Consider the following 27,647-nt stretch of genomic DNA (forward strand, 5'->3'; position numbering starts at 1 on the left):
TGTCATGCATTCAGTAGAGACTTGGTAATTATCTGTATCAGTTGTTTTCTAATACCTCACATGTTGCATAAAATACACACAAACAGATCCAAAACATATATTTCTAATAATTTTTAAAAACATTTATTGATAAAACTTACAGGTGGGAAATCCAGCCTGCTAAATGAATATATTTCCAATTGTATTGTGCTAAGAAAATAATCACTTTCTGATATTCAAAGAAATCTGTTCTGAGTGCAGTGCTGTTCCAAAATTTACCACATTTAGTTTTTTTAGAACACATAGATGCAAGATGCAATCATACTTTGGTTAAAACAGGTGGCATTCTATGGAAATATTCATGTTCACAGCACAGATCAGAGACCCTGGTATTGCTGCAAGCTGGAATTGATACTGCACCAGCTTAACTGAATTCTGGTGTAAGCCCCTCAGCTCAGTTTCTCAGTGAGAGTAGGGTGAATGTATGACTCATTTTAGTCTTAGAGTGCAACCTTAATTGTAAGATTAATTTATTGCAAATTTTCATCCAGAATTAAGCCTCTTTTTTAAAAAAGACTATTGTAACCTTCTGCAATATTATCACCAAGATTTAGTTCTCTGACCATTTGATTACAGACTGAAAATGTGCCACTCAAGATAACTTCAGAGCTACAGTCAAGTACCAATGATCAGTTGCAGCTACAGATATGGTACTCAAATGTTTTATCCCTAAACTGAGAATGTAGTGCAATGTAAAGTGTACCACTGTCTTATGGCAGCTCAAGTGACAGAAATATTATATGGAATTCACAAATCATGACCAAAAATTTTGAGAAGCAGGATAAAGATTAGCTCCTACAGAATTTAAGCAAGAAAAATATATGAAAAAGCACAGATTTTGTCGGGGAATTGTATTAAAGAAAATCGCAATATGGATGATTTTCCAGGAACACAACCTCTCCGTGATATAGGGGCTGTACTGTACATTGATCTGAAAACATCTGCTTCAGACTCTGCTCTCTCTCAGCTGTACATTTGTCACAGTTATACTTTTTATATATGTTGAATAATTGGACACAATTTCTTCACGCAATAGCAGGTTAGACAAATACATCTGTCTGAGAGTAAGTTCATAATGTAAGCGACACCTAAGTGAACAGCTGTGATGGAACTGACACCACTGCAATTGTAATATTTAGCATAATGCGGACAGCTCCTGATCTACCAAGAATGAAAATGTTAAACATAGAACACAGAATAACACAGAAAACCTACAGCATAATACAGGCCCTTGGGCCCACAATACTGTGCCGAGCATATTCTTACTTTAGAAATTACCTAGGGTTACCCATAGCCCTCTATTTTTCTAAACTCCATGTACCTATCCAGGAGTCTCTTAAAAGCCCCTATCATGTCTGCCTCCACCACCATCGACGGCAGCCCATTCCATGCACTCACCACACTGTGCATAAAAAACTTACCCCTGACATCTCCTCTGTACCTACGTACTTCCAAGCACCTCAAAACTGTGCCCTCTCATGCTAGCCATTTCAGCTCTGGGAAAAAAACCTCTGACTATCCACATGATCAATGCCTCTCATCATCTTATACACCTCTATCAGGTTACCTCTCATCCTCCATCACTCCAAGGAAAGAAGGCTGAGTGCACTCAACCTATTCTCATAAGGCATGTTCCCCAATCCAGGCAACATCCTTGTAAATCACCCCTGCACCCTTTCTATGGTTTCCACATCCTTCCTGTAGTGAGGCGACCAGAACTGAGCACAGTATTCCAAGTGGGGTTTGACCAGGGTCCTATATAGCTGTAGCATTGCCTCTTGGCTCTTAAATTCAATTCCATGGTTGATGAAGGCCAAGACACCGTATGCCTTCTTAACCACAGAGTCAACCTGCGCAACAACTTTGAGTGTCCTGTGGACTTGGACTCCAAGATCCATCTGATCCTCCACACTGCCAAGAGTCTTACCATTAATACTATAATCTGCCATCATATTTGACCTACCAAAATGAACCACCTCACACTTATCTGTGTTGAACTCCATCTGCCACTGACGAAGGGTCTTGGCCTGAAACGTCGACTGCCCCTCTTCCTAGAGATGCTGCCTGGCCTGCTGCGTTCACCAGCAACTTTTATGTGTGTTGCCACTTCTCAGCCCAGTTTTGCATCCTATCGATGTCCCACTATAACCTCTAACAGCCCTCCACACTATCCACAACATCCCCAACATTTGTGTCATCAGCAAATTTCTAACCCATCTCTCCACTTTCTTATCCAGGTCATTTATAAAAATCACAAAGAGAAGGGGTCCCAGAACAGATCCCTGAGGCACACCACCGGTCACCAACCTCCATGCAATATATGACCTGTCTACAACCACTCTTTGCCTTCTGTGGGCAAGCCAGTTCTGGATCCACAAAGCAATGTACCTCACTCCTTCTGCCAAAAGTTACAACATTTCTGAAAGAGTCAATTCTCTTTTGTTTTCCTGCTGAGGGGGACTGCCCTCAACTGGTTGCATTCTTACATATCTATATGAATGCAATGGCTTTTCGCTATTTCCACATCCGTATCTCCAGATTCCTCCAAGAGTTTATCCTTAAACCCCATTCTGTTTTCCATGAAGGGGATAAACAGTTGACATTTTGGGCCAAGACCCTTTAGCAGGACAGGAAAGGAAAGGGGAAGAAGCCAATATAAGAAGGTGGAGGAAGGAGAACGAGTACAAGCTGGTAGGTGATAGGTGAAACCAAGTAAGGGGAGGGGAAGGTGACTGGGTAGGGAAGGGGGGACGAAATGAGAAGCTGGGAGATGATAGGTGGAAAAGGTAAAAGGCTGAAGAAATAGGAACTTGATTAGACACAAGAGTGGAGCATGGGAGAAAGGATAGGAGGAGGGGTACTAGAGGAAGGTGATGGGCAGGTGCCTACCCCAAAACATCAACTGTTTATTCCCCTTCATAGATGCTGCCTGACCTTCTGAGTTCCTCCAGCATTTCCTTTGTTGCTCTGGATTCTCAACATCTACAGAATCTCCTGTGTTTCAGTTTTCCATACCCCCATTATATTACTGAACGACATCAAACAAGAATATAACTTCATATTTTTTGGGCTAATACTAACCTACTTCTAAAGCTTTCACCATCCTCTGTGTCTATGTGGTCAATCTAGCTGTCCGATACCTCCAATGTAGATATTGGGACGACCAGAGCCATAGTCTCTTCACCTTTAGAAATTCTGTTCACTTACCACCAAATGCATCCCATTCTCATCTATTGTCTTCAGCTAACTGACTTCTCACTGGCTCACCAATCAAAGTTCAAAGTAAGTGCAAAGTAAATTTTTTAACAAAGTACGTATATGTTACCATATACGACCCTGCAATTCCATTTCTTGAGGGAATACTCAATAAATCTATAGAATAATAACCATAACAGGATCAATGAAAGACTGCCCAACTTTCTGGAGAAGATGGTGCCAGTGAACAATGTGACCAAAGGCGACATCCTTCAAATAGTTCACAAAATTACTTCTACTTTCTTTACTTCTTCTTCTTCTTACAAATATAATTTAGCTACTATTGGAGCCTGTAATCTACAGTTTGATGGTGTGTTTTTGGACCTATTGAATGTATCTGGTGCTTTGCTAAGGTTTCATGCGAGGTTTTGGTGAGGTTTTGACCAAAGTGTGCGGACTGGAGGTCAAAAAGCCTGGAGACGGGGGCACGAGACCCTGATCAACTCCATTTCTTGCTGATCTCACCAATTAAAGTGGTGAGGAAGATTGAAATCAACGAGGACGAGAGTGGTGAGGTGTTCAGCGCTGCCTGCCTATGAACGACCAGTCTCTCACTCTCTTGATCTCACTGGCTGATGCCAGAAGAAGGTGCCTCTGTGTAATCGGTCCCTTTCTTGATCTTACTCACTACTCCCAGTGGAAGGTGCCTGCTTTTGATTGGTCTCTCTCACCGTCTCACTTGTTGCTGCCTGACGATGGTGCTGGAGCCTTCGGTCTTGGGCAAAATGTAATCAATGCAATTTGTGGACTGGACTCTGAGTTCATGTTATGATGTGTTTCTGGTTCTGGTTGCTCCTTTTTTTGTTGCTATTTTGTGTGATTTTGACCGGGACAGACTGGCTTTGCGGCCTCCAGTTAAGAAACATCACAATGCCACATTGAACTGAGCTGAGCTGAAACTGAATTTTGTTGACTTTGTGGTTTGATGTTTTATATTCTGTGTTTATCACTCTTTTTTTGCTGTTTGTGCAATTTGTTTGTTTTTGCACTTTGGGGGCTTGAATGGATTCCATGGTTTTCTTTGTTTTGTGGCTGTCTGCGGGAAGCTGAATCTCAGGGTTGTATACTGTGTACATACTTTGATGATAAATGTACTTTGAATCCAATCTTTGAAATTGGGTGTTCAACCAGAATACAGAAGACAACACTGTGCAAATACAAAAAGAAAGGAATAATAAATAAGTAAGTAAGTAAGTATCAAGAACATGAAATGAAGAGTCCTTGAAAGTGAGTCCATTGGTTGTGGGAACATCTCAATGCTGGGGCAAATGAAGTTGGGTGAAGTTATCCCCTTTGGTGTAAGAACCTGCTGGTTGAGGATTAGTAATTGTTCATGAACATGGTGGTGTGAGTGCTGAGGCTTCTGTATCTTTTTCCTGATGGGAGCAGTGAGGAGAGAGCATGTCCTGGATGGTTGGGGTCCTTTATAATGAACGCTGTTTTCCTGTGACAGAGCTTCATGTAGATGTGTTCAATGATGGGGAGGACTGTACCTGAGATGGACTGGGCCGTATCCACTACTTTTTGTAGGCTTTTCTGTTCAAAGGCATTGGTGTTTGTTTCCATACCAGGCTGTGATGCAACCAATCAAAATACACTCCACCATACATCTATAGAAGTTTGCCAAAGTTTTAGATGCCCTACCAGATGTTTGCAAACTCCTAAGAAAAAAAGATGTTGCTGTGCTTTCTTCATAATTGCACTTATGTGCTGGGCCCAGGACAGATCCTCCGAAATAATAACACCAAGGAATTTAAAGTTGCTGACCCTCTCCACCTCTGATCTTCCAATGAGAACTGGCTCCTGGACCTCCCCTGAAGTCAATAAACATCTCCTCGGTCTTGCTGGCATTGAGTGAACTCCTCCATCCTGATCAAAAAGGTGCAACAGCGCCTTTATTTCCTGCGGAGCATCAAGAAAGCTCACCTCTGTCCCAGGATACTGACGGACTTTTACCGCTGTACCATTGAGAGCATACTCACCAACTGCATCTCAGTGTGGTATGGCAATTGTCCCGTATCGGACCACAAAGCACTCCAGCGTGTGGTGAAAACTGCCCAGTGGATTATCGGCACCCAATTGCCCACCATTGAGAACATCTACCATAAACGCTGCCTGGGCAGGGCGAAAAGCATTATCAAGGATGCATCTCACCCTAACCATGGACTTTTTACTCTCCTCCCATCCGGTAGGCGCTACAGGAGCCTCTGCTCCTGCACCAGCTGGCACAGGAAGAGCTTCTTCCCTGAGGCTGTGACCCTGCTGAACCTCACATCACAGTGCTAAGCAGTATTGCACCCATATTGGACTGTCTCAGTACTTTTATATTTGTGTGCTGTAGCACTTACTTTTTATTCGCAGTTTTTTTGTAAATAACACTATTCTTTGCATTTCTGGTTAGGTGCGAACTGCACTTCATTGGCTTTGTATCTGTACTCGGCACAATGACAATAAAGTTGAATCTAATCTAAAAAGGTTGTTGTTATGGCTCCACTCAGTCAGATTTTCAATCTCCCTCCTATATGCTGATTCATCATCACCTTTGATTCAGCCCATAACAGTAGTACCATCAGCAAACTTGAATATGGCATTGGAGCTGTGCTTAGCCACACAGTCATAAGTGTAAAGCAAGTCCAGCAGGGGCAAAACACACAGCCTTGTTCAGCCTATTTATCTGGGCCTTTTGCCACAATAGGTCAACGGCAGATGCAGTCTCAATGGCTCTTCACACACCCTTAAACTACCTGTACAATACAAACACCTATGTCAGGATGCTGTTTATCAACTATAGCTCAGCATTTAACACCATCATTCCCACAATCCTGATTGAGAAGTTACAGAACCTGAACCTCTGTCCCTCCCTCTGCATTTGGATCCTTGACTTTCTAACTGGAAGACCATAATCTGTGCAGATTGGTGATAGTATCTCCTCCTCACTGATGATCAACACTGGTGCACCTCAGGGGTGTGTCCTTAGCCCACTGCTCTACTCTCTCTATACCCATGACTGTGTGGCTAGGCATAGCTCAAATACCATCTATAAATTTGCTGATGATACAACCATTGTTGATAGAAACTCAAATGGAGATGAGAGGGCGTACGGGATCGAGATATACCAACTAGTGGAGTAGTGTCGCAGCAACAACCTTTCACTCAACGCAAGGTGGAAGAGCTGATTGTAGACTAGGAAGGGTAAGACGAAGGAACACATACCAATCCTCACAGAGGGATCAGAAGTGGAGAGTGTGAGCAGTTTCAAGTTCCTGGGTGTCAAGATCTCTGGGAACTTAATCTGGTCCCAACTTATCGATGAAGCCATAAAGAAGGCAAGACAATGTCTATACTTCATTAGGAGTTTGAAGAGATTTGGTATGTTAACAAATACACTCAAAAATTTCTACAGATGTACTGTAGAGAGCATTCTGACAGGCTGCATCACTGTCTGGAATGGGGGGGTGGAACTACTGCAGAGGACTGAAAGAAGCTGCAGAGGGTCATAAATTTAGTCGGCTCCATTTTGGGTACTAGCCTACAAAGTACCCAGAACATCTTCAAGGAATGGTGTCTCAGAAAGGCAGCGTCCATTATTAAGGACCCCCAGCACCCAGGGCATGCCCTTTTCTCATACAGAAGGTACAGAAGCCTGAAGGTACACACTCAGCAATTCAGGAACAGCTTCTTCCCCTCTGACATCTGATTCCTAAATGGACATTGAACCCGTGAGCACTACCTCACTTTTTTAATATATATGTTATTTATGTTTTTGCACAATTTTTAATCTATTCAATATACACATACTGTAATTGATTTACTTATTTATTTTTTTCTTCTAATCATGTATTGCATTGAACTGCTGCTGCTAAGTTAACAAATTCCACAATGCATGCCGGTCATCCATCTGATTCTGATTCTGATCTATTCGAAACTAAGCTGAGCTTTCAGCCCCATTGTCTATTCCATCATCCAGCTCTTTCCTCCAAAAATTGTCTTGGTTAATAAGTATTTGGTTTCTGAACTTGTGCATAATCCGGTAGTGCTCCACCCACCCCTCCTGATGCGTTATGATATAACAAGATCACAGCTGTAGATCTAGATTCTTGTGTGAGAGTACAGGTGCATTCTCAGGGGCCAGTGCTACCATAAAAGGTAAATAGCATGCGTTTCTATATTTAACAGTGAATTTGGTATAGTTGCTATTTCTCTACCTACATCTGTCCTGGAAGGCCATTCCCACCAAATCACAGCACTGCTGTTAGTATAATGTCCTTGTGCTATTTTCGCAGAAAGTGTCAGAGGGGAGGGCTGGGAATGTGGTCCAAACAATAACATCCTTATTTTTCCCAAGAAGATGGCAAAGGAAGGTCCTTTGTACCTCTACAGCCAAGAAGCTAACCAGGGACACAATGGAATTGACAGAAAGCAGCCACAGAACTGATTAATACTGAAAGAGATACCTTCACTGAAAATACCAGAGTGAAAGCTGTAGCTCCACATCATTGCCTTCAGTTGTTACAGTCAGTCCCCTCATATGGCAATTCACACATTCAGGCACAGAGGAATTATGTAAGACAATCAAGTCATGGTTGCACATTGAGATAACGTTTCCCAATTGTCTCACAGTTTAAAACTTACAAGAAAATGAACAATTCCAACAAACAGGAGAAGATCTCTCCTGCGCTTAGAGCCTAACCAGGCCGGAGGAGCAGTTGCTTATTTTCACAGGCTTTAGGACAGCATAATTCCATGATGCTGGGATGCTGGCACTTCAGAGGAATCTCTAAATCCCTCTGGTGTGTGCCCCTTACATTCACATTGGAAAATTTCTTTGAGGTGAGGTCCTAAGGAGAATCCTTAGATGGAAACACTTAAGCATTATTGAAGAAGACAGATGAACTAGGTTTGTCTTTCTATCAAGTACAAATGGTGGAATTCAATGTCTCAGGCTGATCCAGTCGCAAGTCTACTTCAGCTAAGAGCAGATTTCCATCCTTCTGAGACAGAAAGAATCAGAATCAGGTTTATTATCACTGACATAAGTTGTGAATGTTTTTGTTTTGTGACAGCAGCACCGTGTGATACATAAAAAATATGTTAAAGTTAGAAATATTATATATTTTAAAAAATTAGATAAATAAGTGGTGTAAAAAGAGAGCAAAATACTGACCTGGTGCTCATGAATCTTGTTCAAATCTGAGATGCCACAATGCACTGCACAGGGACCCATCCACCAAGCGAGGGAGGGGACACTGATTTGAGTTGGGAAACATGGAACACTGGTTGAATCTGCATGAGTGATGGTAGGTGCAGCCTATAGCCTCCCACACATCATGGGGCCAACTTGCGGCTCTCTACTCTCAATGGGAGATCTCTAGAAGCCAGCAAGACTTTCTCCCTTGACTTGAGAGGCCACACTTGTTGGCAAAGTCAATCAGCTTGGTGGGCATTTTGTTTCCAGAAGCAAAGCAGTGAAGCCCTGGCCCATTTCCCTGTGTGCTTGTAGCATGTCCCAGAGCACATCATTGACCAGTGCCTGAAAAACAGCAGGGACATTGGCCAGACCAAATGGCATCACAAGGTACTCATAGTGGCCAGTGGGAGTGTTGAATACTGTCTTCCACTTGTCCCCTTCTTGGATGCAAACCACATTGTATGTATTGCTCAGATCTGTCTTAGAGAATATAGTTGCTTCCTGGAGATGTTCAAATGCATAGCCAGGGAGGAGGGTAGCAGTTCTTCACCAGGATGCTGTTGAGGGACCAATAATAAATGTAGGGGTACAGCATGCCATTCTTCTTGCTCGCAAAAAGGAGCCCACCCCTATTGGTGAAGTTAGGTGGATGGGTAAGTCCTATGGCCAATGCCTCCTTGATGTATTCTTCTATGGCTATAGTTTCCAGATGAGAGAGGAAAAAAAGCCAGTCCCAAGGAGGACGAGGATAAGAGGTCAATGGTGCAGTTGTATGGCCGATGTGGAGGCAGAGAGGTGGCCCTCTTCTTTCTGAAGACCTCAAGAACATCAGCATATTCAACTGGAACACCAGACAGGTTCACACTAGCAATTAGCCCAGAAGGAGATACACTGACAGGGGCTTGAGTTGGACATAGACAAGTAGACTGGCATACCAGTCCCCAATCTTGGAGTACCTTTAGGAACCAATCAATCTATGGGTTGTGTCAAGAGAGCCAGGGAAGGCCCAGCACCAGCAGCAGTTTAGGTGAATCAACAAGATCAAAGGAAACTGTTCCCTCTGGTTGCCCTCTGGCACAAGTTGGAGGGGTGCTGTGGAAAAGTGGATTTTGCCAGTGCCCAGAGGCCAACTATCCAGAGCTTTGATATCAATGTTCTCTCTCAAAAGTATTCTCTTCATCTTTGAGCTGGAGAGATATCCATGAGGTTCCTGGCTGCCGTGGTGTCAATAAATGCCTGAATCTCATGACTCTGGAATCTCTACAACAGGGAGTTACTCGGTTAGGGAAAGATGCTTGTAGGGAGAATTAGGCTATCAGAATTCCCCTTTTTACTGACAAGTCTCCTCTTTTACCATGTTCTTTGAGACACAATGCCTAGAAGTGACCTGGGGAGCCACAATAACGGTAACAATTTGTTCGTCTGCACTGACATAGTTCCTCCTGAGGTAGATGCAGGCCACCCATCACCCACCACTCCTCCATGGACTGCGTACTGAGCTATAAGACAGGTGTGAAGTCAGGGCGATCTGATGAGTAGGAGGCTCGGGGCATTCTCTGTCTTCACCGACCTGCTTGTCTATTAGAACGGCCAGATTTATCAGTTATCCAGGTTGTCCTTTTCATCACACACTGTGATCTCATGCCAGACCGCTGTGCTCGACCCTTGCAGGAAAGCAGTGATGAGAGATCTTTCATTCCACCTGTCTCAAATGTGAGAGTGCAAAACCTTACTGCATAGTTCTCTCACTGACTCCCTTGGCACAGGTGGGCAGCCTGCTGACCCCGGACTGGAAGTTCAAAGTTGGAAAGACTGGGTTGCCTTGTTCTTGTAGGGAGTTGACCAGGCTGAGTGGGGGCCCTAAGAGATTCATTGTGTAAGCCAGTTTACATGCATCATCACTGAACTGACCTGGCTGGGCTTGGAAAGACAGTTCATACTGGGTAATGATGATTCTGCAGATATCAGGGTCACCAGAGTATCTCCCGAGTGGAGGAATGCTCGGTTCAGGTCCAGAAGCAGCCAAGGGAATCAGGACATCAGTGGCTGAGGCTACTGAGACCGGAGGGGGAGGTGCTGGTGTTGGAAGTGGGACTGGCCTGGTAGAGAGCTGCAGAATAGCGGCAGTGAGAGCAGTAATGGCTGCCACCTGATTCTGCTGAACCATTGATGCAAGTGCTGACACCTGTTCTTCCAGCTTGGACTGGGCTTGCCACTCTGAGAGTAGTTGTCACACTGCCAGCCCAGTCTCCACTGACTTTAACTTCTTCCCCAACTGACCAACGGAGTTCCGAGCCGACGTAACCTGTTCTCTGTCCATTGATGGTCAAGTTTTACTGACAAGTGTCCAGTGATGGCCCAAGTGCAGAGGAAGTGACACAGAAACAGAATGAATGTTTCACTGAGTTTTGGTGAGAACTGTACAGGACAAAGGAAAATAATAAAGGCTAGGCCAACGGGGCCATTAACTAAAAAGCTCTAAAATCTAAAGCTATCACTGCAGCTCGAAAGCATTTTAACCAAAAACTAAATTAACAGTATCTAACTAAATCACTAATCTTCTTTCAAGGAATGTGACCTAAGGTAAACAGGGAGCGTTGTTATGCTGTGCTTCAATCAAGATTTGAGTCATAGAGTCAAAGAGAAATACAGCACAGAAACAGGCCCTTTGGCCTATCTAGTCAATGCAAAATTGCCTGCTCCCATCACCTTGCCCTCCATGTACCTATCCAAACTTCTCTTAAACGTTGAAATCGAGCTCACATGCACTGCTTGTGCCAGCAGCTCATTCCACATGCTCCTCTGAGTGAAGAAGTTTTGCCTCATGTTCCCCTTAAACTCACCTTTCACTGTAAGTCATGGCCTCTGGTTGTAGTCCCACCTAGCTCATGGCCTCTGGTTGTAGTCCCACCTAGCCTCAGTGGAAAAAGCCTGTTTGCATTTACCCTTTCTATACCCCTCCTAATTTTGTACACCTCTATCAAATCACCTCTCAATCTTCTATGTTCTAAAGAATACAGTCCTAACTTATTCAATCTTTCCTTATAACTCAGGTCCTCCAGACCTGGCAACATCCTTGTGTTACAACACACACCCATCCCCATGCCAGCTTCTGAGGTTTAGACGCTCTAACTCCCCCGGAGTATGGATAACTGGTGTGGCTCCTTTGAAGTTTCAGAACAGTCCTGCTAACTGGCAATCATGTTTTGGGCACCAAGCATTGAGCATTTATGGAGCACCTGAACTGAGGTTTGATGCTGAATTGCCAGCCACCTTGTGATTTTGTCTCCTGTCTCAATCCGAGCCTCTGATACTTCAGCATTTGGATCCAAGCCATTCTCATCAAGGCCTCTCGTTCAACCTTGTTTACATCTTTTCTCTAGGTTGTGACCAAAACTGCACACAATACTCCAAATTATGCCTTACCAATGTTATATACAACTTCAACATAACGTCCCATTTCTTGTACTCAATACATTGATTTATGAAGGCCAATGTGCCAAAAAACTTGAAAAGACTGAAGAAAAAGGAAGAGAGTTCAATACAATTACAAAAAAATGCTAATTGGCTGGAACATGTGCATTCTCGTGTGTGTGATTGCCGTCTTCTTTCAGTTTCCTGCCTGCGAGAGCGCTCAGAGTCTACAGCAGTGTCCACAGTTGTGACAGGATGTGTGTTTACTCTTTGTTCTGTAATAGAAAAGCTCCATGAGTGGGGAGGGGGGAAATCCTGTGGAGCAAGGTCCTTAGGAAAATCTGCAAGTGATTAGATTGTCATTAATTGGAGCTTCAGAGAGGGCTACCCATCACCACTTGTCATGATAATCAGCTGTTTCCTACTGTGCGTGATGTTACTCCTCTTCCTTCACTTCTTGAGGGCCTCAAGCATAGGCTTGTCTTCCCTGATGCCCAGTTTGTGCAGCAAGAAGCAGCTGACTGAAAAACCGTGCGTAGTGAATAATGGAGAGCACTCGGGATTCATGCAGAGAGCAAACTGGCGCTTGGAGCAGCCGGGTGGGATTTTCCCATGGACTTCCATCTGATGGGCTATCTAGAGCTTAGAAAGGAGCTAAAAGGCAAGGAAGGAAGGGGTAGTTTTGTAACGGACTGCAAAAAAATGATGTAAAATGCATGAGAAGCCTCTAAATCACCCTGTTGCTCAGAATGCAGAGTTCTGACAGTTTGCTTCTTTGGTGATTGATCAATGATAGGTCAAACCTGGAACAACATGATCCTATTGGGCTCTGTGACCATCCTGTATGCCAAGCCACTCACTTGTGCAAGCATGCTTTCTAATGGGGTTGTCCAGTCCAACTTTGATTCAGTGGAAAAATAGAGCAATTGCATTCCAGTACAGAATGATTGTTACAGTAAAAGGCAGACATCACAGAAGAATTTCTCGGTACCGATCCCCACTTCTGCATTAACCTTTCTGCTACTGAAAACCTTCCCCATGACTGACCCCACTCTCCTCCCCCTATCATTGGCTCACTATCTCATGCATTCAAATCAAATGGTTCAACTTAATATCAAAGTCTACACTGTGCAACCTGAAATTCTTACTCTTCACAGGCATCCATGAAACAAGAAAACCCAAAGAATGAATTATAGTAAATATCAGAACCCGCAAAGCCCCTCCCTCACCCACACACAAGCAGGAGCAGAAGATCCTTCCCTCTCGGTTCCCCAATTACACCAGTGAAAGCACCAATCACCCCCCACTTTCCCAAACCATGCCAGCAATAGCAAAGCCCCCAAAGAGATGCTGAACTAGAGTCCATCAAAAACTATAGTCCATAACCCAGCACTTCAGTATCTCAGACAAGCTTTCCCTCACCAGTGAGGGAAAGAGAATTCGCTCCTGCAACAACAAGAGCAGGAGACCAGCAGCTCGTTCTTCCGATGTTACAAACTTCTGTGTCATTGTTCCGAGCTCCCCCACCCCCCCAACTTCAGGACTGACAGGCTCTCCCTCACCATCAAAAGAGAGGGAGCAGGAAAGAGGGACTGCTCGCGTACAGGGGCCTTCTTCCGACAGCAGCACACACCGCCTGCTGTCCCGATGTTTCGGTCTGCTGCAACACTTCATTTGGCGACATCAGCAAGCAACTGGGTCGTCTATGGGGCTGCACCCTGAAGACGGACGTCTTCCAGGCCACTCCTGGAGATATCAAAACACTGGGCCGCACGGCCGGTGTGAAAACCCGCCACTTGCAGAGAACCGTAGCTTGAGCTGCAGCTGTAGATCACAGACTCTGACAGAACCCCAGCCACCATGAAAAGAAAAGAGAGACATGTGAAAAGAAAAAAAAGCTGTTGCATGGACAAACTGGAAAAAGTTACCTGGGTCTACAAAAGCCTCTGGCGCATATTTTATAACTCCTCCTCCAAATACTGCCCAATTCCCCTCCAAAACCTGTAGCTTTAAAAATTGGCCATCATCCAATTTCTCCCATATACCCCAGAGTAGTCACATTGTAGTATTTGTTATGAACAACATTCCCTCTAATTTTTGTTGACAGCTGCTCTGAGCAGGAAATTTTTGCACAGCCTGAAAACCTGCGCAGGACATTATGTAAGGTTCCAGCTGCCTGGCCACACCACATAGGCTATGTATGTGAGAGCATTTCAGTCATTGCGTGGCCATGCACCCACACAGCTTAGAGGGAAAAGTGGTTATGAAGCTTTGATTATGCACCTCTATAGTATGTCATACCCTCTTTTCACTTCCTCTTTTAGTTGATAATAAAAATTTCCATTAAAAGCTTAGTCACTGATATATGAACTACTATACCGCACCTTCCACACACAAGGAATAACAGAAGCAACGAAGCCTGTAAACTAAAATATTGTGCTGAACGTTCTCTGTTTGAACCTTTGGGACTTACCTAGTTATCGACAGGGGAAAGTACGAGGCCACTTGCTGTTCATGAGTCACCGATCACAATGGCTTTGAGATACTAAAATTAAAACATTTCTGGAGTAAAACGTAATGCTCTTAACTACTTCCCAAAAATGTATCTGAGGGTCAAAGACCAAAGACCTGAGTTATCCCAGAAATTAACTCATCAGCACAGGAAGAGAAGCCATTGGATAATGTATACTTATACAGTTGTTAGATTTTGGTTTTCTATCTGATGCATATCGGGGCTTTTTAGTGGCAGAAGAATAAACTTTTCCAGGCAACCTTGCCTGTACCTTCCATTGCAAGCAGTCAGAATACTCCAGAAAGTATACCCACCCATGAACAGAATACTGTTCCCATCCATCTATGAGATTGATTACAGTTTTTCTAGTTGCATTCTGTCATGGCATATGAGAGGAATAGCCTACCTGTGATTATCTACATAGAGAAATATAGTGAAAGTCATCAAGAATCCCTCAAAGATATCAGCTCATTGCCAAACAAATAAACTTTAATAATGCACACAAGGATGCTATCAATAACTACCCATAGTTTGAGAACTTCAACAAGTTGCTCAAATTGTGCATTCCTTATATGCAATTGTTGGGAAATGAGATGACAATGTCATCCCATATATTATTTTATTATACAGTAGCTATGACAATGTGCTGTGCAATTGAATGCTCAGGAATTACTGCTGAGAGCAGGCATAAACTTACCAAACATTTATAGCATTTTGCTTGAGGTAGTGGATGGTTGTATTTTTCCTTGGGCATATGTCAAAGAGCCATAACCTCCTCATTTTTCAACCTTATCTTTTTGTGGTTTGTTTCTGTCCTTGCAAGATATTCTTTGCTGTAAATTGAAAGAAAATTGAACTACTTCCAAAAAAAAGGCAAGAACAAAACCAGCAGCATGTTTTTAACGTATTCTTTCACCTCACGCAGACTTACCGCACTTTTTGAAACTGTCAGCAGTGTAAGTAAGAATTTTATGTGTAGAGTGAATACACCCAATGTTTAGTTAGCTTCCCACTACATCAAAATTCGTCTCCTCACACTGCAAGGCCACCACAAAACACACATTAAGTCTAATCTCTAAATCTGAAAGGCAGGAATCTGGAAAGAAATGGAGCATATAAAGGTGTACAGTTCAGCGATCCACATTATTTTTCAAGGAGTAAATACTCCTGCAGTTAAACTCTGTGGAGAAGACTTGATGGACCGAATGGCCGTATTCTGCCCCTATGTCCTGTGGTCTTATGGCAATTCCCCTTTAGTTCAATGGTACTGCTGCGACAGTGTTGAATGCAGCTCAGTGTTCAGCACTATCATCCTCTTGAAACTAATCACAAATCTAAATCTGACCCTCGATAACTTCTTGTACAACTAGATCCTTGATTTCCTCTCTTTCTGACCCTGGCAACAACTTCTCCACAATCTCCATCACAAGGTGCATCACAACGCTGAGTGTTTAACCGCCTTCTCTGCTCAGTTTATACTGTACATATGATTTTTGGTGAAGTACATCTCCAATGCCACACTGAAGTTTGCTGATGACACCACTGTTCTTTGTAGAATCAAAGGTGTTAACAAATTGGCATATAGGCGGGAGATTGAAAATCTGGTTGAGTGGTGCCATAACAACCTCTCACTCAAAACCAAACAGCTGATTATTGTCTATAGGAGGAAGAAGCCAAAGATCCATGAGCCAGTCCTCATTAAGGTATCGGAGGTGGAGATGGTCAGTAATTTTTAATTCCCTGGCATTGCCATATTCAGAGTATCTGTCCTCGGGTTAACACTTCAATTTCATCACTAAGAATGCATTACACTAAAACTTTGACAAACTTCTATAGATGCACAGTGGAAAGTATCACAGCCTGGTATAGAAATACCAATGCCCAGGAATGTAAAAGTCTACAAAAAGTGGTAGACACAGCCCAGTCTATCACAAGCTAGTTCCTCCCCATCATTGAGCACATTGACAAGGAGCGCTGCCATAAGAAAGCAGCATCAATCATCAAGAAGTCCAGTCATCCAGGTCATAGTATCTACTCACTACTGCCATCGGGTAGAAGGTACAGGAGCCTTATGTCTTCAACCAGCAGGTTCCTGAACCATCACTCATAGGTGAACTCTTCTCGGGCCTCCAGCTGGGTTTCAGGTATTTCGATGACAATGAAGATGGCGGAGCTTGTCATGGAAACGTCAGTTATCATCGATACCTTTATCCGGCTGGAAGCCTGAGAAGAGTTTGTCATATGCGCTGAGAAGTCCTTTTTCACTTCACTCACCTCAATATTGAACTGACTCCACAACCTATAGGCTCACTTTCAAAGACTCTGCAACTCAGTATTATTAACTTAGTCTTCTTCTGTACATCAGGCGTTTGTCAGTCTTTGTTATTTATAGTTTTTTATGAATTTGTTTGTATTTATTTATTTTCCTGTAAATGCCTGCAAGGAAACAAATCTCACGGTAGTACATTGTGGCATGGAGGTACTTACATAATAAATTTACTTTGAACTTTGAACATGAATAAGCTGGGATGTAAAACCTGAATCTGTACTGCGCAAGTCTGTAACCCACAATGTATTTTTGTCATTGTGTTAATTGCTGCAACACCAAGTTTGGAAGACCAATAAGAAATAGCAAAAGACTTTTCAACCATTGGTACTTCCCATTCTAATTAGTGAGAACTGATGATTAAAAGTTTTGCCTGATTGTGACTATCAAAACCTTGTTGCACTGCAATCAGGATGGAATTGTGCAAAATTACGCAAAGGAGGTGTTTGAATTAAATGAGTTACGAGTTCTTAGAACTACTTATGTATTTATATTGATGAAAATAAAACTGCTATGCATGCAATCAGAATATTGCATCATTTATCTTCCTTGCAAGGAAATAGTTCTCATAATTCTTAACCTTTATCCAATTATGAACAAACGTGTAATAAATGCCAGCTTTGGAGATGACTATCCACATCTGTATAGTCATTCTGCTCTGATTGGCTTCTTAAGTGCTCATCTTGGTCCTGCATTTAATTATGCATCAATGGCAACTCATGCTTCACCACTTCAGAAACATCTCAATCTATCATTTCTATCAGTATAAAGTATCATGTGCTTCCGAAAGTATTTGAAAGATTACTCAATATTTTTAAAATTTTCTTTGAAAATTGTATTTCTTAATTCTCAGTTTAGTGAGAAAGTTGTGGATTTGTGATCCACTCTAGAGATTTGAGTACGAATATCGTAAAGGAAATGCCACACTGTTGTAGGTGTGATCTGTTGTTTCAGTTCCAAAACAGGGTCCCCACAGCTATGGTGTATTCATTCAGATCTCTAGACGAGTGCTTGAACACAGCCAAGTCCACTGACTCAAATTGGTCCCCTAATCGCTCCTCTGTCTTCTGTGACCACCTCCTGGTTGTCCTAATCTCTGGAGCATTGATTTAGGCTCTGCCCATGTGCAGGTAGGAGAAGGATGGCAAAGTGATCCAATTTACCAAAATGCAGTCTGAGTAAGGGACGGTAGGCATTCCTTATGTTAGGCTAGCAATGGACTAGTATATTGGGACCTCGGATGCTACAGGTTACATGCTGGTGACAATTGGGCAGGGTTTTCTGCAAACAAGCCTGGTTGAAGTCTCCAACAATAAATTGAAATGTGTTGGGACACACCTCAGGACATCCTAGAGTTACAAAAGGTGCTACAGGAGTGCATCTAACTTTCTTCATGAATTTTATATGGATCAGCACACTATACTGCACACAGTCTATACCTCACAACTGAGGCCTATTGACATGTTTATGGACTCATCATCAGCCAATTGTTAGAAATAAAGTAAAGTTTCTTTGCAACTCATCTTCTACAATGTTATTATGGTTAATTGCAGGGGTGATTACACTTCAGTGTTGAGGCCTTTTCAAACAGCAGACACTCATTATTGTTCAGTTGCTTTCAATCAGGTAACTCTATCATCCTGCAAGCAAATAGGTATGGGCTGTTAATTATTCCATGCTTGTAATTTACTGTGCATTCTTCTGCTCTGGTCTTTCATGCCAAGTATCACTTTCACTCATTCACTCAGATACAGAACTTCAACTAGCAGTGTATGGTCCAGGACAGCCTGCTAAAGGTGTGCTGAAACTGGGTTCAGCCACTACAAACACACTATGTATAAGGGCCACCATTCTTGTCTTTATCGATATTGCACTCTGGTAATTTGAAAGTTACAGTATATATAGTTGATGATGAGCTTGCATTAAATAATGTGAATAGCATGATTTGTGATGAAAAGGTGGACTGGAATGCTTTGTATCTCAGAAATGAATAAGCGCCATTGTTGTGGCAGTTGGTCCTCAACAGAACTGCAAGCAAGGTACAAAATATGATCTTGCTATTTCTTAAGGTAACAGAAGCACACCAAATTTAAGGTAGCACTTCCCTCCATAGTAATGATTAACCACTAAAGTTTTCTAGCACCTACACAATAAATGCACTCCACTGAAAATGTGACCTCTCTCTTTAAAACGCATTCCGAGAAATAAATTGAAGAAAACTGTATTGGATTAGCAGCTACTGAATCATTTACAGTACGTTTCAGTATTATTAGGATCAAAAATTACTAATAAGGCTTATGACCTTCTTGCATATCATTCAATTGTTTGTAATAATTTTTTGACTATTGGCTACACCACACCTATACAGAATTGTGTCATTACCACATAAATGCAAATACGGCAGAGGCATGTGAAATGGGGCAGGTCACTGAGGACAAGATAGTCCAGGATAGGCCGATTATTTGAAGGTAGAGAGATCCACCATAGTGATCCCACACAAGTGACTGTGTGGAAGCTGACAATCCAAAACCTGCATATCAAAAAATTGCATATCAGGGGCACTAGAGGTACCAAAATCAACAACCAGTTTATACTTTCACAAATCATGCAAGAAGCTTACTACATTTAAATTGAGAGCAACAGTCAACTAACTAAAATTGATGGCTCCAACAACTGGTTGGCAGCTGACTAAGATTCCTGTGGAGGAGACATGATTACTTCCGCTGGGCAACATTCAAACAAGCAGGAAAAACCAAGGTTAAAATCTAATTACTACATTGTGCTCATAGAGAGAGCTGGCTGATTGAGATTATTTGTCCTTAATGCTAATGCAAGCAATATTTTCCAGGCGCTATCACAACCTTTATGGTGTGTGGTATGTGAAGTTTAGAAATTGCGAATGTCAGATTAAGTTGGGTTTTGTATATTCCATGGTTGACAGATCACTTTCCCAAAATTATTGGCAGAAGTAATGATCTCAATACAGTGTGGTGATGATATCAGTGAGAAACCTGACCATCAAAAACCTGAACTTCCTCTGATGTCTTCCCTTATGACAAAGCAAGGTGATGCAGAAACTAGAAGAAAGCTTAAAAAAAGAACGTTAAAAAAAAGAGCAACAGAGTTTGTGCCCATGACATTGACCTTTCAAAAGAAGCAAAGGGAGAAACAGAGTTTGCTTTATCAATCTGGAATGCTAACTCTGTTGTCTTTTCCTCATTTGTTGAATATTTCCAGCACCTACGTATTCTTATCCATCTCCATCATTGCTACTTCTGTTGCATCTGGCTAATTGGACCACGAGTTAATTGGGACAACTCTTAAAGAATTAAAACTAATAGAGAAAATAGCCCAGATTTCGTTAGTTTATTTGGGACACTGCGCCACTTAATTGGGACAGAAGGCTGTTGGCAAAAAGCACTGATAGTTGGTGAGTAATAAACAGTAAGACAATTCAGAACTATTTTGCTTATTACAGTTGCTCATTCAGGCTTGGAGATGCCAGAAAAAGTCGGGAGTGAAAATGAAACAATTTCACTACTTCTGCAATTAGGAACTATGAAGAACTTGAAGGTGTCGATAATCATCTTGAATGTTACAATTAAAATGAGGATTTGGAAGATTGCATTAAAATTGCAGTCACTGAAATGGAGCAATTCAGTTCACTTTACCCATGGCACTTAACTTATGCTCCTTACAAAAAAGAATTGCCAACATTATAAATGTTCTTGTTTTTAACACACTCTCTCTCTCTCTCTCTCAGTTTCCCCCTTTTTTCTACCAATTTCTTTTTTTTAAAGAACAGTCTCATTTGTGAAATGTTTCCAACATTAGAACTCTTTTTAAAAAACACTAATGGAAGTCAGGGTAGACTCCCTGAACACTCTGGCAAAGTGAGAGGATTATTCTGCCTCTTTAGTCACTTGCCCTAAGCTATTAAGCTATAAAGTATATCTCTGTGGTGGGGCAGATAAACGCCCATATCTGGTATAGGTTCCTGGAAGTGTTGGAGCAGAGATTCTCGGGCAGGTGTATCCACCTCAGATAAGTAGTCCTTGTCATAAGGATCAAGTCACTCTATTTCATCCTCTACCGTTCATGGACTTTGAAGGTGCACGAGCACACATCTGTTCCGCTTGAGTCCACCTTGTGATGTTCTGATCACAAATGATCTTGGTGCATGCTACCGGACTATTGTTCCTTTGGTGAATTGGTCTGGGAACCCAAAAGCTTCACCACTCCTGAGTGACGACAAAGATTTTGCTCGGGGTCTGAGATCATACTTGCTCTTCATTTTCTCACGCTGTGTTGTCTCAAAATTTCTCACTCTGTCTAAGTCCAGTATGTGAGGTGGGAGAAGGGAAGGAAGAATGATCAGGCTTGTTCTCTGTCATGGTCCGGTCCGTGAAATCCGGATTCCGGTTAACGGTCCGGTCCATTACTCCTTATTCCAGGTTTTCTGGTTTTCCATTGTTCTGTGGGGTGCTCTAATTAAGGCACATGATTCTCGTTCGGGCAGACACATAAATACCTTCAGAGACCTGTTAAAACCTTCTGTCTGAATCCCTTCTCAGCCTCTTCCTCCTGAAGCCTTGTCTTGCCTGTAACCCGTGCCTGCACTGCTGTCAAGTTCAACCACCAGAGCAAGATACGGAACTGTCTATTGTTGTTTTGAACTGTCTCTGTGTCCATGCCTTCACTAGGTAGGTCTGGCTGTTTGCTGCTACCTAGTGTTAGGAACTGTCTTTGTGCCCTTGCCTCCGCTGGGTAGGTCTGGCAATTTGCTGCTACCCTGAGTGGAGATCTCTCAGTGTTCTGTGTATGAGTCCTGACCCTATGTCCTGTTTTCAAGGAGGGGTCCCAGCTCTGTGTTCCTGTCTCCCTTGACCAAGGCTCTGTGTTCCTGTCTCTCTTGACTAAGCTGAGGCTTTGTGTTCTCATTCTGACCTGTAGCCTCGCCTAGTCCTGTCTCCCAAGACCACGTCATGTGTTTGCCTAGTTCCTGAGCCTGACCCAAGACCCGGGTCCTTGTCCAGTCTCTGGCTTGGAGTCTGAACCCAAGCCTTTTCATGTCCTTGCCATGAAGTACCCAAGCCATGTCCAGTCCTGTAGCCATGTCATACCCTTGCCTAGTTCTGGGGTCCGAGCATGAGTCAAGACTCAGGTTCTGGGTCCTTGTCCAGTCCAAGCCCAGGCTCCTAGTTCCCAGTTCCTTGTCCTGGTCCTGCTTGCCTAGCCAATGCCCTAGCCCAAGTCTGTGTTCTTGTCTCAACTCTAGTCAAGTCCTGTTCCTAGTACTTCAATGTCTGTGTCTTGAATTTGGGTCTGCCACCAGTGCCCCCCCTTTTATGACATTCTCAGTCTCCAGCCCATTGACAACTCTGATGGACTGTAGCCATTCACAAGAGGTAAGGAATGATAAGCTAGCAGCATTTTGTAGGGATCTTTTGCCTTCAGTAGGAGACTCTTAACAGTTTGTACTGCTCTTTCCACTTCCCCATTTGCCTGTGGGTACTGTGGACTGCTTGTCTGGTTTTGAACTCGTAGTCCTTAGCAAAGGCTTTGAATTCTGAGCAGCTGAATTCTGGACTGTTGTCTGATACAAGTGTCTCTGGTATTCTATGGCAAGTGAATACAGCTTTCAGGTGTTGTGTAACTGCTGCTGAGGATGCAGAGGACATCTTGAACAACTCAATATTCCATGTGAGGAGATTTGTCTCTTTTCAGCTCAAAAATGTCTGTGCCTTCAATTTGCCATAGGAATTCTGTGTGACAGAGATTCAGCATGACTTTTGTATAGTTCTCTGCATTCTTCACATTGCTTTATGTAATCTCCCAGCTGTGTGCTCAAACCTGGCCACCACATGGATTGCCTTGATCTTAGGCAACATTTTTTTAATGTCTTGATGTCCTTGGTGGATTCCACTGATGATTTTGGCATGCATAGAATCAGGAATGATGGGTCTGGAGCTCTTTAGCAGCAAACAAACAAGAATAGTGAGTGGGTCTGCTTCCTGCCAGTAAGGTCTGAGTTGTGAGCTCCTTTTGGAACAATTGGCCATCCATGCTCACAGTTTTGCATGAACTTGCTGCAGATTAGGTCATTTTTCAACTCAGTATAGATTTTGTCCAGTTTTCTCTGTGATACAGGTAAGCTAAGTAGATGTTGGTATCTTCCATGAGGGCAGAGTCAGCTTCCATCTACTCACTTCTGCATGGCATCCTCAACAGAGTGTCTGGTGTTGTGAAAGATTTTCCAGGGACATATTTGATGTCATAACAATATCACCTAATTCTCATTCTGAATCTTATGTAGATGTGGAGGTAAGTCATCCAAGTGTTTCAAGCTGAGGGGGCTGACAAGTGGCTTGTGGTCTGTTTAAAGTAGGAATTTAGTGCCTATCAAGTAGCAGCTGAAGTGTTCACAAACCCACACAAGAGCCAGTGTCTCCTTTTTGATTTGGGCATAACGTTGTTCAGTTGGAGTCAGTGCTCGATGCATATGGCATCGGTTTCCATCCACCATTGCAGTGTTGCATGAGCACTCTCCCCAGGCCAAAGGTAGAGGCACCTGCTGACACATTGGTTGCTTTGTTCAGATCAAAGAACGTCAATGTTGATGGAGAGAGAAGCTCTGCTTTAATTGATGAGAATGACTTCTCCTGTGCTGCATCCCAGGTCCAAACATTTCTCCGAGAGGAGGTCATGTAGTGGCTTTGTTCTCTCTACAAAATCTGGATTGAACTTTCCCATCTGGTTTACCATGCCAAGGAAAATGAGGATCTCTGATACGTTTGTAGGTTGTTCCATATTCCAAACTCTTTTCAGTTCATCTGAATCTGGCTGCACTCCTTCTGAAGACATCTGGTGGCCTAAGAATTTCACCTTCAACTTTGCAAGTTTGCATTTCTTTTTGTTCAGGGTGATTCCAGCCTGTTTCATTTTCTCCAAGGCAATTTCCACTCTTTTATCATGTTCCTCACTTGAGCCTCCGAATGAGTATATCGTCCATGTGGCAGACTACTCCTTCCTATGGTGTGATAAAGGTTGTGAGATTCTGTGACTCGAGCTAAATGGTTCTGCCAGAACTCTGAGTTTGCATCTGAAATGAAATATCTTTATTGTCATTGCATAGTACAATTTGTCATACACCAATACAGCGAAAATGAGTTTGCAACTCTTGCACTCAATGCTATAAAACAACAAATAAAATAAATAAACAATAAATAAAATCAAGTAACCAGCCAGTACAAGCAATGTCCAGCAGTACAAAAGCGCAACTCAAACAAAACTCAGTTTGGTCAAGAGCTTTGCTCCACTCAGCATACTCAATGTGTGCTCAACATAGGGCAGAATAAACTTCACTCACCTCACTGCATTATGCAGTTTTGTTAGATCAACATAGATCTTCACTGTGTCATCTGGCTTGCTAAAAGGAACAATGCCCGCTCACCAGTCAGTAGGTCCATTTACTCTAGTTATGATGTCAAGCACCTCCATTCCCTTAGGCTCAGCTTTGACTTTGTTCAGCAATAGGACTGGTCTACACTTTGCTGTGGTCAGAGAGTAGGGTGTTACTCCTGGCCTCAGTACACTTATTTCAGTACCTCCAGGCCTGTGAACAACTCTGGGTAGTTCTCCTGTCACTGAACGTTGTTTAGAAAATCCAGGTTTACAACCAGGTTCAGCTTCTCAACGGTATAGTAGTCATAGTCATACCTTATTGATTCCAGGGGAAATTGGTTTTTGTTACAGTTGCACCATAAATAATAAATAGTAATAGAACCATAACTAGTTAAATAGTAATATGTAAATTATGCCAGTAAATTATGAAATAAGTCCAGGACCAGCCTATTGGCTCAGGGTGTCTGACCCTCCAAGGGAGGAGTTGTAAAGTTTGATGGCCACAGGCAGGAATGACTTCCTATGACGCCCTGTGCTGCATCTTGGAGGAATGAGTCTCTGGCCGAATGTACTCCTGTGCCCACCCAGTACATTATGTAGTGGATGGGAGACATTGTCCAAGATGGCATGCAACTTAGACAGCATCCTCTTTGCAGACACCACCGTGAGAGAGTCCAGTTCCATCCCCACAACATCACTGGCCTTACAAATGAGTTTGTTGATTCTGTTGGTGTCTGCTACCCTCAGCCTGCTGCCCCAGCACACAACAGCAAACATGATAGCACTGGCCACCACAGACTCGTAGAACATCCTCAGCATCATCCGGCAGATGTGATAGGACCTCAGTCTCCTCAGGAAATAGAGACGGCTCTGACCCTTCTTGTAGACAGCCTCAGTGTTCTTTGACTAGTCCAGTTTATTGCCAATTCGTATCCCCAGATATTTGTAATCCTCCACCATGTCCACACTGACCCCCTGGATGGAAACAGGGGTCACCAGTGCCTTGGTTCTCCTCAGGTCTACCAGCAGCTCCTTAGTCTTTTTCACATTAAGTTGCAGATAATTCTGCTCACACCATGTGACAAAGTTTCCTACTGTAGCCCTGTACTCAGCCTCATCTCCCCTGCTGATGCATCCAACTATGGCAGAGTCATCCAAAAACTTCTGAAAATGCCACCCCAGCTGTAGTGAGAAGAGATTCTGAACAACATAGACATCCTCGTTTGGCTGTTTCTCGTTTTACAGATGGAAATGGTAAACATTCCTTTCACACTGAGTTCATGTTGCCCTGGCCCCATGAGCACTTACTTTTTTTTGGGTTTAGCGTAATACCAGTCTTCTTTGCCAGCTTTGTGAACGTACATCTGCCCCAGTGTCCATTTGAATGCCACTGCCTCATTTTGCAACTGAACCATAGCAAACTAGCCTTGCCTGTTTGAATCTAGAGTCCCAAGGAAAGCTGCCTCTTTGTCTCATGGTTCTCTTTGACCTCCTGAAGAGCTGTTTTTGAGTGACACTGGCTTTTATAATGGCCAACTCTACTGCATTGGTGGCATTTCATTTCTTTTGCTGGACAGAGCTCTTTGACATGGACATTTTACCTGTGCTTTGTTTTGCTAGTCTGTTTTGTTTGAGCTGAGTGCTACTGTCACCTCTTTCTGTAGTCTTTCTGCTTTCTGACTGCACCTTGTTTGTACCCTTCTTTAGTACAGCTTCTGGCTTTACCTCAGCGTTGTTTTCATACCTGAGTTCTGCCTGTTGCTGATGAACATTCTCACTCTGACCATAGTTACAGCTTTCTCTAGTGTGAGATTTGCCTGCGACTGAAGTTTCTCTGACAATTTGGTGTCGAGTAGCCTGACACAATTCCATTCTCTAATGAGCTCATCTCTCGGATTTCTATATGCACAGTTGTCTGACAGGGCATACAATGCTGTGATGAAGTCATTTACACTTTCATCTGGCTCCTGTTTTCTGGATCTGAATTTTACTGTCTAAAGTAAAGGCATCTGTTAGTCTTGCGAGACCATGGATCTGTGCCTGGAAAGTCTTCACTCTCCAGGGCACAGGCCTGGGCAAGGTTGTGTGGAAGACCGGCAGTTGCCCATGCTGCAAGTCTCCCCTCTCCACGACACCGATGTTGTCCAAGGGAAGGGCATTAGGACCCATACAGCTTGGCACCGGTGTCATCGCAGAGCAATGTGTGATTAAGTGCTTTGCTCAAGGACACAACACGTTGCCTCGGCTGGGGCTCGAAATCACGACCTTCAGGTCGCTAGTCCAGTGCCTTAACCACTTGGCCATGTGCCCATATCATAATTCATTTTCCTGTGAAATACTCTTTGAATTTGTCCTGCTCTGTTTGTACTACTTTTTCTGAGCATCTGTCAGTCCTAGTCCACCCATGATATCATTTGCTTTGGCCCCTGTGCAGTGTATCAGTGTGCTTACTTGATGGTCTTCTGAAGCCTGAGTGAAATTGCTTTCAACCCTGAATCTCTCAAAGTGTCTGAGCCATCTTCCAGATCCCATGGTTTAGAGAAGTCAAATGTCTTCGAGGGTTTTATTAGGTAAGTAGATGTAGGTATTGCAAGTTTTTGCCCCATTTTTTAATTGCTTTATTTATTTCTTATTTTATTTATTTGGACTACAAAATTCATCTTTTCTCTCCCTGAGAGTTTGACTGACTTCTCTGCTGTGCCTGTGTCTCTGTGCACTCCCTGAGACTAGTGGTCCACAGATAATTACAATTTATCCACTTTTGGGTGTAGCTTGAAAGTGTTGCCTAGCAATCCAGCCAGGTCTCAGCTCACGCACATACAGTTAGCAACTAGATTGACAAGACTTCAGATATTTTCCATAGGTATACGTGAGTAAGAACAGTCTTACTGTAAATTCTTGCTTGCTGGGGATCTCACTTGGTCTGTAGCCAGAATGGATCGACAATGAACCACTTCTGACTCCATATTGTGTTCAGTATTGAGGGAAAGTACAGAGAGACACCCAGAAGCCAATGTGCAGGCTATTCAACTGAACTTTTAATAATAACGCTGCTTGTTCAATATGTGAATTCCTCCCATGTGAGAGTGGCTAACAGTGTGATATAGGAATAACCCCATTAACTACCACACAAGAGCTACAAAGAACTTGAAGGCATCAACAATTATTTTAAATGTTACAATGAAAATGAAGATTTGGAGGATGCAATCATCTAATGCATTGTATTCTTCTGGTTCAAGGTGGCGTTGGTGAATCTCAGCAACTTCTGGCTGTGGCCGATGAAACAAGGAAAACAACTAAGTACTTTGCTAATGATTCTTTGTCTGGTAAATGATCATCGCAAGTCTTTAGCTTCCCTTTGGACTTGAAGGCAACGCAATATGGCAGAACCTACACAAAGCGAGACAGCCTCAACAGAGAGGAAGACTCGAGATTTGACCGATTTAAGCGCCATGCCAAATTGGAAAGGTCAGGTAAAGGTCAAATTCGAAGTGGTGGGGTCCATGCCC

General features: G+C 43.0%; 1 long non-coding RNA gene across 3 annotated transcripts in view; it reads left to right on the plus strand.

Moving 5' to 3' along the window:
* The window catches only part of LOC140195513 (uncharacterized), a 55,483-nt gene that overhangs the window by 17,522 nt on the left and 10,314 nt on the right, over positions 1-27,647 (plus strand). For 2 of the 3 annotated variants that reach the window (XR_011885494.1, XR_011885496.1), the window contains exon 2: positions 27,378-27,611. The exons of the other annotated variant lie outside the window; for it this stretch is intronic. This is a non-coding gene — a long non-coding RNA (uncharacterized lncRNA). The remainder of the gene's footprint in view (positions 1-27,377; positions 27,612-27,647) is intronic. 3 annotated transcript variants of the gene reach the window in all.

The sequence above is a fragment of the Mobula birostris genome, chromosome 3 (genome assembly GCF_030028105.1).
Source record: "Mobula birostris isolate sMobBir1 chromosome 3, sMobBir1.hap1, whole genome shotgun sequence".
Taxonomy (NCBI): Eukaryota; Metazoa; Chordata; class Chondrichthyes; order Myliobatiformes; family Myliobatidae; genus Mobula; species Mobula birostris.